Source organism: Amblyraja radiata, unplaced genomic scaffold (genome assembly GCF_010909765.2).
Source record: "Amblyraja radiata isolate CabotCenter1 unplaced genomic scaffold, sAmbRad1.1.pri scaffold_603_ctg1, whole genome shotgun sequence".
In the NCBI taxonomy this organism is placed as follows: domain Eukaryota; kingdom Metazoa; phylum Chordata; class Chondrichthyes; order Rajiformes; family Rajidae; genus Amblyraja; species Amblyraja radiata.
Genome location: NW_022630644.1, coordinates 7,362 through 23,320, shown reverse-complemented (window position 1 = coordinate 23,320; position 15,959 = coordinate 7,362). Strand labels below are relative to the sequence as shown.

The 15,959-nt window shown below is 43.8% G+C and overlaps 1 long non-coding RNA gene across 3 annotated transcripts; it reads right to left on the bottom strand.

The window, feature by feature from the left end:
- Positions 1-277: 277 nt before the first annotated feature.
- LOC116970175 lies at positions 278-15,176 on the bottom strand. Of its 3 annotated transcripts, XR_004411043.1 has the most exons (4): positions 15,071-15,176; positions 7,787-7,840; positions 4,555-4,623; positions 278-306 (listed from the first exon to the last, which is right to left on the bottom strand). It is a non-coding gene; the product is annotated as an uncharacterized LOC116970175 (long non-coding RNA). The 3 variants fall into 3 exon arrangements; XR_004411041.1 differs by lacking the exons at positions 278-306; positions 15,071-15,176 and adding an exon at positions 2,116-2,187 and having other exon boundaries at positions 7,787-7,863; XR_004411042.1 differs by lacking the exons at positions 278-306; positions 15,071-15,176 and adding an exon at positions 3,466-3,504 and having other exon boundaries at positions 7,787-7,863.
- Between the last annotated feature and the right edge of the window lie 783 nt (positions 15,177-15,959).

Genomic DNA, 15,959 nt, shown 5'->3' with positions numbered 1-15,959 from the left:
TTTCTCCTCACTTTTGGAATTGTGAAGTTGGCTAAATGTCTCCTCACGCTTATCCCGATTTCCATCATTATTTACAGCGCAAACATTGACAATTTCAGCGGGTTTTAACGGACCCGCTACGCTGGACACAATGGTCAGTGCCTACCTCCAGTTCATCGCTTGTACTCCACTTGGAGTAGCGTAGCAACAGTACGGGTCATGGGTCGTGACCCCACTGCCGTGAAACCTCCCTATAACATTATTGACCTCAGGTCTCCCACAAACCAGGTTTATTTCACTTCCCTGTGGGTTTATAACATTATTGACCTCAGTTTTACCACAAACTGGGTTTATTTCGCTCCCACGTCAAGTCAAGTCAAGTATGTTCGTCACATACACATACGAGATGTGCAGTGAAATGAAAAGTGACAAATTGGATGTTATTTGCATCACGTTCAACGCATTGTAGACCGAAGGGCCACTTTCTGTGCTGGACTCTTCTATGCTTTATTCTATTCCATAACAAAGGCTATATTCTACAATAATATGCGATATTCTGTTCTATAATAACTATGATATATATATTCTTATGCATCAATATATATGTCATAAGGTCAGAAGTTTTAGGAATAGAATTAGGCCATTCGGCCCATCAGAGACATAGAAACATACAAAATAGGTGCAGGACGAGGCCATTCGGCCCTTCGAGCCAGCACCACCATTCATTGTGATCATGGCTGATCGTCCCCTATCAATAACCCGTGCCTGCCTTCTCCCCATATCCCTTGATTCCACTAATAATAATAATAATAATATCTATTATTGTCATTGCACATATGTGCAACGAGATTTGGTTTGCAGCTTCCATCCATTCTAGCCCCTAGAGCTCTATCTAACTCTCTCTTAAATCCATCCAGTGACTTGGCCTCCACTGCCCTCTGTGGCAGGGAATTCCACAAATTCACAACTCTCTGGGTGAAAAAGTTTTTTCTCACAGTCTTAAATGACCTCCCCTTTATTCTAAGACTGTGTGGCCCCTGGTTCTGGACTCGCCCAACATTGGGAACATTTTTCCTGCATCTAGCTTGTCCGGTCCTTTTATAATTTAATACGTTTCTATAAGATCCCCCTCATCCTTCTAAACTCCAGTGAATACAAGCCTAGTCTTTTCAATCTTTCCTCATATGACAGTCCCGCCATCCCAGGGATCAATCTGGTGAACCTACGCTGCACTGCCTCCATCACAAGGATGTCCTTCCTCAAATTAGGAGACCAAAACTGTCTACTCTGCCACTTTGCCATTCTGCTCTGTATCATGTCTGCTCCGCCATTCAATCACGGCTGATCTATCTCTCTCTCCGAACCCCATTCTCCTGCCTTCTCCCCATAACCCCTGACATCCTAATAAACAAGAATCTATCTCTGCCTTAAAAATATCCACTGACTTGGCCTCCACAGCCCTCTGTGGCAATAAATACCACAGATTCACCACACCTCTGACTAAAGAATTTGGCTTCTTCCCCCGAAAACCCTTACTGAAGCTGGGATTTGTAAAGTTTCCAGCAGTTCAGATCTGTTTCAATTTATGTGTTGGAAGGAACTGCAGATGCTGGTTTAAACCAAAGATAGATAGGCACAAAATGCTGGAGTAACTCAGATATAGTGCCTTAATTTGCTCACAATACTACAAACGACAAAATATTAAATCAGATTTAAGGCCTTCAATGAAAGAGGATCACAGCAGAAGCAATTCTGTTCCTAAGGACAAGTTATTAATAAATTTTAGGTATGTACTTTAGTAGTAAACTCAACTACCTGTGCATGTACTTTTAATTTCTACTAGACCAAGTGCAGACCCTTTTATAATTTTATATGTTTCTATAAGACCCCCTCCCCCTCATCCTTCTAAACTCCAGCGAATACAAGCCTAGTCTTTTCAATCTTTCCTCATATGGCAGTCCCGCCATCCCAGGGATCAATCTCGTGAACCTACGCTGCACTGCCTCAATCACAAGGATGTCCTTCCTCAAATAAGGAGACCAAAACTGTACGCAATACCCCAGATGTGGGCTTACCAGAGCCCTATACAACTGCAGAAGAACCTGTTTACTCCTATACTGAAATCCTCTTGTTTATAACATTATTGACCTCAGTTTTCCCCCAGACTGGGTTTATTTCACTCCCCTGTGGGTTTATAACATTATTGACCTCAGTTTTACCCACAGACCGGGTTTATTTCATTCCCCTGTGGGTTTATAACGAGACCTGGGTGTCATGGTACACCAGTCATTGAAAGTAGGCATGCAGGTGCAGCAGGCAGTGAAGAAAGCCAATGGTATGTTAGCATTCATAGCAAAAGGATTTGCGTATAGGAGCAGTGAGGTTCTACTGCAGTTGTACAGGGTCTTGGTGAGACCGCACCTGGAGTATTGCGTACAGTTTTGGTCTCCCAGCCATTTACAATATATATTAATGATTGGGACGAGGGAATTGAATGCAACATCTCCAAGTTTGCGGATGACACGAGGCTGGGGGGCAGTGTTAGCTGTGAGGAGGATGCTAGGAGGCTGCAAGGTGACTTGGATAGGCTGGGTGAGTGGGAAAATGCATGGCAGATGCAGTATAATGTGGATAAATGTGAGGTTATCCACTTTGGTGGCAAAAACAGGAAAGTAGACTATTATCTGAATGGTGGCCAATTGGGAAAAGTGGAGATGCAACGATACCTGGGTGTCATGGTACACCAGTCATTGAAAGTAGGCATGCAGGTGCAGCAGGCAGTGAAGAAAGCCAATGGTATGTTAGCATTCGTAGCAAAAGGATTTGAGTATAGGAGCAGGGAGGTTCTACTGCAGTTGTACAGGGTCTTGGTGAGACCACACCTGGAGTATTGCGTACAGTTTTGGTCTCCTAATCGAAGGAAAGACATTCTTGCCATAGAGGGAGTACAGAGAAGGTTCACCAGACTGATTCCTGGGATGGCAGGACTTTCATATGAAGAAAGACTGGATAGACTCGGCTTGTACTCGCTAGAATTTAGAAGATTGAGGGGGGGATCTTATAGAGACGTACAAAATTCTTAAGGGGTTGGACAGGCTAGATGCAGGAAGGAAGATTGTTCCCGATGTTGGGGAAGTCCAGAACAAGGGGCCACATACAGTTTAAGGATAAGGGGGAAATCTTTTAGGACCAAGATGAGAAAAACATTTTTTTTCACACAGTGGTGAATCTGGAATTCTCTGCCACAGAAGGTAGTTGAGGCCACAGTTCATTGGCTATATTTAAGAGGGAGTTAGATGTGGCCCTTGTGGCTAAAGGGATCAGGGGGTATGGAGAGAAGGCAGGTACGGGATACTGAGTTGGATGATCAGCCATGATCATATTGAATGGCGGTGCAGGCTCGAAGGGCCGAATGGCCTCTACTCCTGCACCTATTGTCTATGTTTCTATAACATTATTGACCTGTTTTACCCCCAGATTTACCGGGTTTATTTCACTCCCCTGTGGGTTTATAACATTATTCACCTGAGCTCTCTCTCTCTCTCTCTCTCCACCAGATTGAGCGGGTTTATTCCCCCAGACGTGTAGGTGATGTATTTGGTGATTTATTGATGATTTACAGAGAGGGGGGTTGGGAGCCAGAGAGAGGGAGATGTTTATAGGGAGGTTGCACGTAAGGTCACTGGGTCATAGGGCTTGATGCACGGAGCCGCTCAATCCATCTGGAGGACATCCGTAACTTCCGGTATATGTTATTAATGCAAGAACCGCGTACTTTCCTGCCTGTTAAAAACCGCCAAAATGTTGAATTTTTGCGCTGAGAAGAATTGTGGAAGTCGGGGTAAGTGTGAGAGACGTGTCCCCAACTTCAGAATTCCAAACGTGAAGCGAAATGAAGGTAAAGAGAAGCGAGAGCTGAAGGGACAACAGCAGCTAAAGTGCTTGGTAAACATTGGCCGTGCAGATATCAGAATTGAAAATATTGTGAATGATGGCGTTTGCTCACTGCATTTCATCAACAGTAAGGCATTATTTGTGTTTTTTCTTGATTCCTTTGGTATCTAAAAAGTCTCAGAAGTGATAAATCTGGCTGTAAATTTTTCTTCAGATGCGTTTTCATTTTGTATGTAAAAACCCACTTGAGAACCATGGGCGATTTAAAAAATTTACAGCCAGATTTATCACTTCTGAAAGTTTTTAGATGCCAAAGGAATCAAGAAAAACCGCAAATAATGTCTTAGTTGATGAAATGCAGTGAGCAAACGGCCAATGTTCGCCAAGCTCTCTGTCTGTTGTTGTCCCTTCAGCTCTCGCTTCTATCCACCGTCATTTCTCCTCACTTTTGGAATTGTGAAGTAGGCTAAATGTCTCCTCACGCTTATCCCGATTTCCATCATTATTTACAGCGCAAACATTGACAATTTCAGCGGGTTTTAACGGGCCGGCTACGCTGGACACAATGGTCAGTGCCTACCTGCAGTTCATCGCTTGTACTCCACTTGGAGTAGCGTAGCAACAGTACGGGTCATGGGTCGTGACCCCACTGCCGTGAAACCTCCCTATAACACTATTGACCTCAGCTCTCCCCCAGACCGGGTTTATTTCACTCCCCTGTGGGTTTATAACATTATTGACCTCAGCTCTCTCCCAGACCGGGTTTATTTCGCTCCCAAGTCAAGTCAAGTCAAGTATATTCGTCACATACACATACGAGATGTGCAGTGAAATGAAAAGTGACAAATTGGATGTTATTTGCATCACGTTCAACAGAGACATTGTGGACCGAAGGGCCACTTCCTGTGCTGGACTGTTCTATGCTTTATTCTATTCCATAACAAAGGCTATATTCTACAATAATATGCGATATTCTGTTCTATAATAATTATGATATATATATTCTTATGCATCAATATATATGTCATAAGGTCAGAAGTTTTAGGAATAGAATTAGGCCATTCGGCCCATCATAGACATAGAAACATAGAAAATAGGTGCAGGAGGAGGCCATTCGGCCCTTCGAGCCAGCACCGCCATTCATTGTGATCATGGCTGATCGTCCCCTATCAATAACCCGTGCCTGCCTTCTCCCCATATCCCTTGATTCCACTAATAATAATAATAATAATAATATATTTTATTGTCATTGCACATAAGTGCAACGAGATTTGGTTTGCAGCTTCCATCCATTCTAGCCCCTAGAGCTCTATCTAACTCTCTCTTAAATCCATCCAGTGACTTGGCCTCCACTGCCCTCTGTGGCAGGGAATTCCACAAATTCACAACTCTATGGGTGAAAATGTTTTTTCTCACCTCAGTCTTAAATGACCTCCCCTTTATTCTAAGACTGTGTGTGGCCCCTGGTTCTGGACTCGCCCAACATTGGGAACATTTTTCCTGCATCTAGCTTGTCCAATCCTTTTATAATTTTATACGTTTCTATAAGATGCCCCCCTCATCCTTCTAAACTCCAGTGAATACAAGCCTAGTCTTTTCAATCTTTCCTCATATGACAGTCCCGCCATCCCAGGGATCAATCTGGTGAACCTACGCTGCACTGCCTCAATCACAAGGATGTCCTTCCTCAAATTAGGAGACCAAAACTGTCTACTCTGCCACTTTGCCATTCTACTCTGTATCATGTCTGCTCCGCCATTCAATCACGGCTGATCTATCTCTCTCTCCGAACCCCATTCTCCTGCCTTCTCCCCATAACCCCTGACACCCTAATAATCAAAAATCTATCTCTGCCGTAAAAATATCCACTGACTTGGCCTCCACAGCCCTCTGTGGCAATAAATACCACAGATTCACAACACCTCTGACTAAATAATTCAACTTCTTCCCCCGAAAATCCTTATTGAAGCTGGGATTTGTAAAGTTTCCAGCAGTTCAGATCTGTTTCAATTTATGTGTTGGAAGGAACTGCAGATGCTGGTTTAAACCAAGGATAGGCACAAACTGCTGGAGTAACTCAGATATAGTGCCTAAATATGCTCACCATACTCCAAATAAAAACAATTAAATCAGATTTAAGGCCTTCAATGAGGCCTTCACGGCAGAAGCAATTCTGTTCCTAAGGACAAATTATTAATAAATTTTAGGTATGTATTTTAGTAGTAAACTCAACTACCTGTGCATGTACTTTTAATTTCTACTAGGCCAAGTGCAGACCCTTTTATAATCTGATATGTTTCTATAAGATCCTCCTCCCTCTCCCCCTCCCAGCTCATCCTTCTAAACTCCAGCGAATACAAGCCTAGTCTTTCCCGATCTTTCCCCCCATAGGACAGTCCCGCCATCCCAGGGATCGATCTGGTGAACCTACGCTGCACTGCCTCAATCACAAGGATGTCCTTCCTCAAATTAGGAGACCAAAACTGTACGCAATACCCCAGATGTGGGCTTACCAGAGCCCTATACAACTGCAGAAGAACCTCTTTACTCCTATACTGAAATCCTCTTGTTTATAACATTATTTACCTCAGTTTCCCCCCAGACCGGGTTTATTTCACTCCCCTGTGGGTCTATAACAGTATTGACCTCAGTTTTACCCACAGACCGGGTTTATTTCATTCCCCTGTGGGTTTATAATGAGACCTGGGTGTCATGGTACACCAGTCATTGAAAGTAGGCATGCAGGTGCAGCAGGCAGTGAAGAAAGCCAATGGTATGTTAGCATTCATAGCAAAAGGATTTGAATATAGGAGCAGGGAGGTTCTATTGCAATTTTGCTAGCCCTTGCTGTCTCCTCCCCTTCCTTAACCCTCTAGCTGTCTCCTCCCACCCTCCCATCCGCCCGCCCTCGGGCTCCTCCTCCTCCCCTTTTCCTTCCTTCTCCCCCCACCACGCCCCATCAGTCTGAAGAAGGGTTTCGGCCCGAAACGTCGCCTATTTCCTTCGCTCCATAGATGCTGCTGCACCCGCTGAGTTTCCCCAGCAATTTTGTGTACCTGAGGTTCTACTGCAGTTGTACAGGGTCTTGGTGAGACCGCACCTGGAGTATTGTAGACTATTATCTGAATGGTGGCCAATTGGGAAAAGTGGAGATGCAACGATACCTGGGTGTCATGGTACACCAGTCATTGAAAGTAGGCATGCAGGTGCAGCAGGCAGTGAAGAAAGCCAATGGTATGTTAGCATTCGTAGCAAAAGGATTTGAGTATAGGAGCAGGGAGGTTCTACTGCAGTTGTACAGGGTCTTGGTGAGACCACACCTGGAGTATTGCGTACAGTTTTGGTCTCCTAATCCGATGAAAGACATTCTTGCCATAGAGGGAGTACAGAGAAGGTTCACCAGACTGATTCCTGGGATGGCAGGACTTTCATATGAAGAAAGGCTGGATATACTCGGCTTGTACTCGCTAGAATTTAGAAGATTGAGGGGGGGATCTTATAGAGACGAACAAAATTCTTAAGGAGTTGGACAGGCTAGATGCAGGAAGATTGTTCCCGATGTTGGGGAAGTCCAGAACAAGGGGCCACACACAGTTTAAGGATTAGGGGGAAATCTTTTAGGACCAAGATGAGAAAAACATTTTTTTTCACACACAGAGAGTGGTGAATCTGTGGAATTCTCTGCCACAGAAGGTAGTTGAGGCCACAGTTCATTGGCTATATTTACGAGGGAATTAGATGTGGCCCTTGTGGCTAAAGGGATCAGGGGGTATGGAGAGAAGGCAGGTACAGGATACTGAGTTGGATGATCAGCCATGGTCATATTGAATGGCGGTGCAGGCTCGACGGGCCGAATGGCCTCTACTCCTGCACCTATTGTCTATGTTTCTATAACATTATTGACCTGTTTTACCCCCAGATTTACCGGGTTTATTTCACTCCCCTGTGGGTTTATAACATTATTGACCTCAGCTCTCTCTCTCTCTCTCTCTCTCCACCAGATTGAGCGGGTTTATTCCCCCAGACGTGTAGGTGATGTATTTGGTGATTTATTGATGATTTACAGAGAGCGGGGTTGGGAGCCAGAGAGAGGGAGATGTTTATAGGGGGGTTGCACGTAAGGTCACTGGGTCATAGGGCTTGACCCACGGAGCCGCTCAATCCATCTGGAGGACATCCGTAACTTCTGGTATATGTTATTAATGCAAGAACCGTGTACTTTCCTGCCTGTTAAAAACCGCCAAAATGTTGAATTTTTGCGCTGAGAAGAATTGTGGAAGTCGGGGTAAGTGTGAGAGACGTGTCCCCAACTTCAGAATTCCAAACGTGAAGCGAAATGAAGGTAAAGAGAAGCGAGAGCTGAAGGGACAACAGCAGCTAAAGTGCTTGGTAAACATTGGCCGTGCAGATATCGGAATTGACAATATTGGGAATTATGGCGTTTGCTCACTGCATTTCATCAACAGTAAGGCATTATTTGTGTTTTTTCTTGATTCCTTTGGTATCTAAAAAGTCTCAGAAGTGATAAATCTGGCTGTAAATTTTTCTTCAGATGCGTTTTCATTTTGTATGTAAAAACCCACTTGAGAACCATGGGCGATTTAAAAAATTTACAGCCAGATTTATCACTTCTGAAAGTTTTTAGATGCCAAAGGAATCAAGAAAAAACACAAATAATGTCTTAGTTGATGAAATGCAGTGAGCAAACGGCCAATGTTCACCAAGCACTCTGTCTGTTGTTGTCCCTTCAGCTCTCGCTTCTATCTACCGTCATTTCTCCTCACTTTTGGAATTGTGAAGTAGGCTAAATGTCTCCTCACGCTTATCCCGATTTCCATCATTATTTACAGCGCAAACATTGACAATTTCAGCGGGTTTTAACGGGCCCGCTACGCTGGACACAATGGTCAGTGCCTACCTGCAGTTCATCGCGTGTACTCCACTTGGAGTAGTGTAGCAACAGTACGGGTCATGGGTCGTGACCCCACTGCCGTGAAACCTCCCTATAACATTGTTGACCTCAGGTCTCCCACAAACCGGGTTTATAACATTATTGACCTCAGTTTTCCCCACAGATTTACCGGGTTTATTTCACTTCCCTGTGGGTTTATAACATTATTGACCTGAGCTCTCTCCCAGACCGGGTTTATTTCGCTCCCAAGTCAAGTCAAGTCAAGTTTATTCGTCACATACACATACGCGATGTGCAGTGAAATGAAAAGTGACAAATTGGATGTTATTTGCATCACGTTCAACAGGGACATTGTGGACCGAAGGGCCACTTCCTGTGCTGGACTGTTCTATGCTTTATTCTATTCCATAACAAAGGCTATATTCTACAATAATATGCGATATTCTGTTCTATAATAACTATGATATATATATATTCTTATGCATCAACATATATGTCATAAGGTCAGAAGTTTTAGGAATAGAATTAGGTCATTCGGCCCATCATAGACATAGAAACATAGAAAATAGGTGCAGGAGGAGGCCATTCGGCCCTTCGAGCCAGCACCGCCATTCATTGTGATCATGGCTGATCGTCCCCTATCAATAACCCGTGCCTGCCTTCTCCCCATATCCCTTGATTCCACTAATAATAATAATAATAATAATATCTTTTATTGTCATTGCACATAAGTGCAACGAGATTTGGTTTGCAGCTTCCATCCATTCTAGCCCCTAGAGCTCTATCTAACTCTCTCTTAAATCCATCCAGTGACTTGGCCTCCACTGCCCTCTGTGGCAGGGAATTCCACAAATTCACAACTCTCTGGGTGAAAAAGTTTTTTCCCACCTCAGTCTAAATGACCTCCCCTTTATTCTAAGATTGTGTGTGGCCCCTGGTTCTGGACTCGCCCAACATTGGGGAACATTTTTCCTGCATCTAGCTTGTCCAGTCCTTTTATAATTTTATACGTTTCTATAAGACCCACCCCCTCATCCTTCTAAACTCCAGTGAATACAAGCCTAGTCTTTCAATCTTTCCTCATATGACAGTCCCGCCATCCCAGGGATCAATCTGGTGAACCTACGCTGCACTGCCTCAATCACAAGGATGTCCTTCCTCAAATTAGGAGACCAAAACTGTCTACTCTGCCACTTTGCCATTCTACTCTGCATCATGTCTGCTCCGCCATTCAATCACGGCTGATCTATCTCTCTCTCCGAACCCCATTCTCCTGCCTTCTCCCCATAACCCCTGACACCCTAATAATCACAAATCTATCTCTGCCTTAAAAATATCCACTGACTTGGCCTCCACAGCCCTCTGTGGCAATAAATACCACAGATTCACCACACCTCTGACTAAAGAATTCAACTTCTTCCCTCGAAAATCCTTACTGAAGCTGGGATTTGTAAAGTTTCCAGAAGTTCAGATCTGTTTCAATTTATGTGTAGGAAGGAACTGCAGATGCTGGTTTAAACCGAAGATAGATAGGCACAAAATGCTGGAGTAACTCAGATATAGTGTCTAAATTTGCTCACAATACTCCAAATGAAAACAATTAAATCAGATTTAAGGGCTTCAATGAAAGAGGATCACGGCAGAAGCAATTCTGTTCCTAAGGACAAGTTATTAATACATTTTAGGTATGTACTTTAGTAGTAAACTCAACTACCTGTGCATGTACTTTTAATTTCTACTAGACCAAGTGCAGACCCGTTGGGTCTGTTTCCCCAACGCGCGTTTGCAGGGGCGGGGAGGGGGGGGGGGGGTGCTGCGGCTTCACACGCACACTAACCACCCCCCAAACACACAGGGGGGGGTGAAAGAAAGGGGAGGAGGTGGAGGAGACAGGGAGAGGGCGAAGGAGAGGGGAAGATGGAGAGGGGGAGGAGATTGGGGATGGGGTGGAGAGGGGGGAAGGGAGAAAGAGGGGGATGGGGAGGGGAGCGGTGAGTGGGGGAAGGGGGAGAGAGAGAGAGATGAGGGGAGAGAAAGAGAAATACATTTTGGAGTAATGATTTTATAATTTTTATTTAATTCAGTGGAATTTTAACTTAGTCATAGCCCTTTCTGGAATTTATTTTCCTTTTAGCATAATGCAATTTTTTTTCAAGAATAAGCAATACAAAAGCCACAATAGCATAGCTGCTACCATTAGACTCAAAACTTGAGAATATCACATTTTTGAATTTTCAAGGCAGTCATGGTGTCTATTAATATATCCGTCACCACGGTCAATTTTGTAATTAGCTACAATTAGGTAATTAACTAATTATATGCTTTCATTTCAGGTCATCCAAGTAAGATGTTTTATATTTGTTTCAGAGTGCTTCAATCTATAATAACTGAAAATTTCATTCAGTTCTCTTAATGTTTTAAGAAAGTTATGGGCTTTTGACTGTCCTCGATCACAGCTTTTGTGTTAAGTCAATGGAAAAGCAATAGGGAACAAGATGCTAATTTCCGAGTGTGAAAATGGCCATAACCTTTTTAATACCGAAGATATGAAAGTGAATTAGGTGTCAAATTAAACTTATTTTTATGCTTAGTGTTTAAGAAGGAACTGCAGATGCTGGAAAATCGAAGGTACACAAAAATGCTGGAAAAACTCAGCGGGTGCAGCAGCATCTATGGAGCGAAGGAAATAGGCAACGTTTTGGACCGAAACCCTTGTCGGGTTTCGGCCCGAAACGTTGCCTTATTTCCTTCGCTCCATAGATGCTGCTGCACCCGCTGAGTTTCTCCAGCATTTTTGTCTATCTTCTTTTTATGCTTTATCTGATGGGATAAATTGCAGGCTTGATTTTTTTAAATCTCAACATTTTGTAACATTGCTTTCCTTTATGTGGTGATTTACCTCAGTTTTACCCACAGACCGGGTTTATTTCACTCCACTGTAGGTTTAGAAACATAGAAAATAGGTGCAGGATGAGGCCATTCGGCCCTTCGAGCCAGCACCGCCATTCAATGTGATCATGGCTGATCGTCCCCAATCAATAACCCGTGCCTGCCTTCTCCCCATATCCCTTGACTCCACTCGCCCCTAGAGCTCTATCTAACTCACTCTTAAATCCATCCAGTGACTTGGCCTCCACTGCCCTCTGTGGCAGGGAATTCCACAAATTCACAACTTTCTGGGTGAAAAAGTTTTTTCTCACCTCAGTCTTAAATGACCTCCCCTTTATTTTAAGACTGTGTGTGGCCCCTGGTTCTGGACTCGCCCAACATTGGGAACATTTTTCCTGCATCTAGCTTGTCCAGTCCTTTTATAATTTTAAACGTTTCTATAAGATTCCCCCTCATCCTTCTAAACTCCAGTGAATACAAGCCTAGTCTTTTCAATCTTTCCTGATATGACAGTCCCGCCATCCCAGGGATCAATCTGGTGAACCTACGCTGCACTGCCTCAATCACAAGGATGTCCTTCCTCAAATTAGGAGACCAAAACTGTACGCAATACCCCAGATGTGGGCTTACCAGAGCTCTATACAACTGCAGAAGAACCTCTTTACTCCTATACTGAAATCCTCTTGTTTATAACATTCTTGACCTCAGTTTTACCCACAGACCGGGTTTATTTCACTCCCCTGTGGGTTTATAATGAGACCTGGGTGTCATGGTACACCAGTCATTGAAAGTAGGCATGCAGGTGCAGCAGGCAGTGAAGAAAGCGAATGGTATGTTAGCATTCGTAGCAAAAGGATTTGAGTAAAGGAGCAGGGAGGTTCTACTGCAGTTGTACAGGGTCTTGGTGAGACCACACCTGGAGTATTGCGTACAGTTCTGGTCTCCTAATCTGAGGAAAGACATTCTTGCCATAGAGGGAGTACAGAGAAGGTTCACCAGACTGATTCCTGGGATGGCAGGACTTTCATATGAAGAAAGACTGGATAGACTCGGCTTGTACTCGCTAGAATTTAGAAGATTGAGGGGGGATCTTATAGAGACGTACAAAATTCTTAAGGGGTTGGACAGGCTAGATGCAGGAAGGTTGTTCCCGATGTTGGGGAAGTCCAGAACAAGGGGCCACACACAGTTTAAGAATAAGGGGGAAATCTTTTAGGACCGAGATGAGAAAAACATTTTTTTTCACACACAGAGAGTGGTGAATCTGTGGAATTCTCTGCCACAGAAGGTAGTTGAGGCCACAGTTCATTGGCTATATTTAAGAGGGAGTTAGATGTGGCCCTTGTGGCTAAAGGGATCAGGGGGTATGGAGAGAAGGCAGGTACAGGATACTGAGTTGGATGATCAGCCATGATCATATTGAATGGTGGTGCAGGCTCGAAGGGCCGAATGGCCTCTATTCCTGCACCTATTGTCTATGTTTCTATAACATTATTGACCTGTTTTACCCCCAGATTTACCGGGTTTACTTCACTTCCCTGTGGGTTTATAACATTATTGACCTCAGCTCTCTCCCAGACCGGGTTTATTTCGCTCCCAAGTCAAGTCAAGTCAAGTATATTCGTCACATACACATACGAGATGTGCAGTGAAATGAAAAGTGACAAATTGGATGTTATTTGCATCACGTTCAACAGGGACATTGTGGACCGAAGGGCCACTTCCTGTGCTGGACTGTTCTATGCTTTATTCTATTCCATAACAAAGGCTATATTCTACAATAATATGCGATATTCTGTTCTATAATAACTATGATATGTATATTATTATGCATCAATATATATGTCATAAGGTCAGAAGTTTTAGGAATAGAATTAGGCCATTCGGCCCATCATAGACATAGAAACATAGAAAATAGGTGCTGGAGGAGGCCATTCGGCCCTTTGAGCCAGCACCGCCATTCATTGTGATCATGGCTGATCGTCCCTTATCAATAACCCGTGCCTGCCTTCTCCCCATATCCCTTGATTCCACTAATAATAATAATAATAATAATATATTTTATTGTCATTGGACATAAGAGCAACGAGATTTGGTTTGCAGCTTCCATCCATTCTAGCCCCTAGAGCTCTATCTAACTCTCTCTTAAATCCATCCAGTGACTTGGCCTCCACTGCCCTCTGTGGCAGGGAATTCCACAAATTCACAACTCTCTGGGTGAAAAAGTTTTTTCTCACCTCAGTCTTAAATGACCTCCTCTTTATTCTAAGACTGTGGCCCCTGGTTCTGGACTCGCCCAACATTGGGAACATTTTTCCTGCATCTAGCTTGTCCAGTCCTTTTATAATTTTATACGTTTCTATAAGATGCCCCCTCATCCTTCTAAACTCCAGTGAATACAAGTCTAGTCTTTTCAATCTTTCCTCATATGACAGTCCCGCCATCCCAGGGATCAATCTGGTGAACCTACGCTGCACTGCCTCAATCACAAGGATGTCCTTCCTCAAATTAGGAGACCAAAACTGTCTACTCTGCCACTTTGCCATTCTACTCTGCATCATGTCTGCTCCGCCATTCAATCACGGCTGATCTATCTCTCTCTCTCTCCGAACCCCATTCTCCTGCCTTCTCCCCATAACCCCTGACATCCTAATAATCACAAATCTATCTCTGCCTTAAAAATATCCACTGACTTGGCCTCCACAGCCCTCTGTGGCAATAAATACCACAGATTCACCACACCTCTGACTAAAGAATTTGGCTTCTTCCCACCGAAAATCCTTATTGAAGCTGGGATTTGTAAAGTTTCCAGCAGTTCAGATCTGTTTCAATTTATGTGTCGGAAGGAACTGCAGATGCTGGTTTAAACCGAAGATAGATAGGCACAAAATGCTGGAGTAACTCAGATATAGTGCCTAAATTTGCTCACAATACTCCAAATGACAAAATATTAAATCAGATTTAAGGCCTTCAATGAAAGAGGATCACGGCAGAAGCAATTCTGTTCCTAAGGACAAATTATTAATAAATTTTAGGTATGTATTTTAGTAGTAAACTCAACTACCTGTGCATGTACTTTTAATTTCTACTAGACCAAGTGCAGACCCTTTTATAATTTTATATGTTTCTATAAGACCCATCCCCCTCATCCTTCTAAACTCCAGCGAATACAAGCCTAGTCTTTTCAATCTTTCCTCATATGGCAGCCCCGCCATCCCAGGGATCAATCTCGTGAACCTACGCTGCACTGCCTCAATCACAAGGATGTCCTTCCTCAAATTAGGAGACCAAAACTGTACGCAATACCCCAGATGTGGGCTTACCAGAGCCCTATACAACTGCAGAAGAACCTCTTTACTCCTATACTGAAATCCTCTTGTTTATAACATTATTGACCTCAGTTTTCCCCCAGACCGGGTTTATTTCACTCCCCTGTGGGTTTATAACATTATTGACCTCAGTTTTACCCACAGACCGGGTTTATTTCATTCCCCTGTGGGTTTATAACGAGACCTGGGTGTCATGGTACACCAGTCATTGAAAGTAGGCATGCAGGTGCAGCAGGCAGTGAAGAAAGCCAATGGTATGTCAGCATTCATAGCAAAAGGATTTGCGTATAGGAGCAGGGAGGTCCTACTGCAGTTGTACAGGGTCTTGGTGAGACCGCACCTGGAGTATTGCGTACAGTTTTGGTCTCCTAATCTGAGGAAAGACATTCTTGCCATAGAGGGAGTACAGAGAAGGTTTACCGGACTGATTCCTGGGATGGCAGGACTTTCATATGAAGAAAGACTGGATAGACTCGGCTTGTACTCGCTAGAATTTAGAAGATTGAGGGGGGGATCTTATAGAGACGTACCAAATTCTTAAGGGGTTGGACAGGCTAGATGCAGGAAGATTGTTCCCGATGTTGGGGAAGTCCAGAACAAGGGGCCACACACAGTTTAAGGATAAGGGGGAAATCTTTTAGGACCAAGATGAGAAAAACATTTTTTTTCACACAGTGGTGAATCTGGAATTCTCTGCCACAGAAGGTAGTTGAGGCCACAGTTCATTGGCTATATTTAAGAGGGAGTTAGATGTGGCCCTTGTGGCTAAAGGGATCAGGGGGTATGGAGAGAAGGCAGGTACGGGATACTGAGTTGGATGATCAGCCATGATCATATTGAATGGCGGTGCAGGCTCGAAGGGCCGAATGGCCTCTACTCCTGCACCTGTTGTCTATGTTTCTATAACATTATTGACCTGTTTTACCCCCAGATTTACCGGGTTTATTTCACTCCCC